The sequence below is a fragment of the Triticum aestivum genome, chromosome 6D (assembly GCF_018294505.1).
Source record: "Triticum aestivum cultivar Chinese Spring chromosome 6D, IWGSC CS RefSeq v2.1, whole genome shotgun sequence".
Taxonomy (NCBI): domain Eukaryota; kingdom Viridiplantae; phylum Streptophyta; class Magnoliopsida; order Poales; family Poaceae; genus Triticum; species Triticum aestivum.
Window position 1 is genome coordinate 441,058,459 of NC_057811.1, and position 2,574 is coordinate 441,061,032.

Consider the following 2,574-nt stretch of genomic DNA (forward strand, 5'->3'; position numbering starts at 1 on the left):
AAAAAACGTATAATATATCAAAATGTTCAGCACCAAAATCCGCATCCAAATTTGACCGCCGTAGGCCTGTTTGCAAAATTTTCAGAATCCTCAAATTCCAAAAGAAAAAAAGATATGCTCAAATTTCAGATTTTTTTTAATTTTGGTTAAATCTAGTCAAACTACTTATTCAACAAGTATTAGTGTTACTACATAATTATTCAAGAATATTAGTGTTGCTAAATAATTATTTCAATTTTTTGAATTTTGGTCAAATCTGGTCAAACTGTGGTCAAACTACTTACTCAAGAAATATTTGTGTTACTAAATAATTATTTGTTTTTAGAATAATACTCCCCCCGTCCCGAAAAACATGTCGCGCCCGTAGTTCATTGGTAATTTTGCAAAAAGGCCATCGTAGGTTCAAAACAGTCGCAAAGAAGTCCCTCCACCCCCGTCTTCTTCCTCCGCCGTCGCCCGTGCGTCGCTAGGGGCCGGCGCCGCCAAGCTGCGTGATTTGCCGCCCATCAGAAAGTGCTCCGCCTCCGTCGCCACATACCTTCGACGCCGGCCGTCGCCAAGTACCTGCTCCGCCACCGCCGCCCAAACCTGTGCCGCAGCGATCCCCTCTCGCCGGATTACCTGCAGACGTCGCCGGAATTTCCCACCATGATCCAGCGGAGCAGGAGCTCCCTCTCATCTTCCTCGAGCTACCGCGAGTCCTCCTCGATCTCCCGCGAGTCCACCTTGAGCTGCCTCCCGTGCGCCGCCACGATCCCTCCTGCCGTGATCTACTACGGGCGTCGCCGGAACCGGCCTCCACGATCCGGTGGACAAGAGCTTGCGTGCGTCCTCCTCTATCTCCCGCAACTCCTCGTCGAGCCCCCACCAGCTGCCGTGCTGCTCCTTCTCCTATGCCTGCGACCCTGCGTGCCTGCTGCTACTCTGTTTCTCCTCTGCTTCTCCCCTACCGCTGGTGGAGCTAGCCTGTGCTGCTGCTGCTCCTCTGCCCGTGTTGATGCTGCTGCTCCTCTACATGTGCTGCTGCTGCTGATCCAAGTGAACATGTCGTGTTCCTCCTGCTGCTGGTCCAAGTGACTGTGACGTGTTGCTGCTGTTGCTATTTGCTCTCTGAAGAAGGTACAGTAGCTTGTAGATTGATCTGCTGCTATGTGCTGCTGCTGCTATTTGTTCCATGCTCCATGGCATCAGATGGCATGGAAAACAATTCATGTTCTACAGTGTCGTGTTCAACTTGCTCATCCTCTGATGATGACATCTCTTTCAATCTATTTTCACCTCAGGAGCTGCGTGTAAAATTTAAAATCAATATGGTTTTCTTATTAATGTTAAATCAGCAAAGCTATCAGCATGGAACAAATAAAAGGACTGTGGATGACTGAGTATTTAGTTAAGAGGTCCATTTCATGCTATCAAGGACACTTCCAGTTTTTCTTTAGTTTCATCAAAGGTTCATCAATACAGATGCTAAAATCTAGCATATCTCATGGAATGGATCAGCTAAAAGCCTAAAATAAGAAGTCTAGATAGGAACACTTAAAGACCATCTCCAGAATAGTCACACAATAATTTGCAAGAAATAATACTGTCTATACTTTACTAAATAAAATGACTTACATAACAAACAGATATACGGTAAATAAACGAGCAGTGGAGCAATTGAAAAGATAGGTTATTGCTACAGCGAGAGCATGTATAAATATAAAGAACATATATTATTCTTCCAGTTATTCTTGCAATTAGCAAGAGCATGTGTATAAGAGGTCCATTTCATGCTATCAAGTACACTTCCAGTTATTCTTTAGTTTCATTAAAGGTCCATCAATAGAGATGCTAAAATCTAGCATATCACATGGGATGGATCAGTTAAAATAAGAAAGACCATCTCAAGAATAGTCACAAAACAATTTGCAAGAAATACTATTGTATATTCTAATTTACTGAAATGATTGGCATAACAAAAACAGGTATGCAGTGGACATGTTTGGTACAGTAAGTAAATATGCAGCCATAGCGTGGATAGATTAGATACAAAGAATGGAGTAAAGTTTATCAAAGGAAGAAAATTGACTTACAATGCTGAACATCCAATATTTAGTAAATCAATTTGGATGGCGTGCAGAATTCCTGTGTATGACACTTAACTTAGTAAATTCAGTTAAAGATGCATTCTAAATCACAGGAGTACTATGCTTTCTAAATTTGTTTCAGTCAACTTGTGTCAAAATTTGTTTCAAACAGTTTTCTGTCAACTTGTGAGCAGGAAAATGGCTTCGGAAAATTCAGTTAATTAAGACTACAGTGAATATTTAGTTTTCTGTCAATTTAAATGGATCCATCCAATATTTGTAGTCCAAGTTTAAATGGGCTGCAGTCATGTCCAAGTTTAACTGAATTTATTGAGTACACATTTAGTAGCTACTCATTCAGTACTCTATGTCACAATAAGTCTGCCAAAATTTTGGAGAAAAGGATCTAGCTCCTCCTACACATGTATAGATCAATCAGTTCAGTTCTAGTGTTGTTAGACTTTTGCACCCACACAGAATGCAGTGTTAAAATGCACAGAAAATT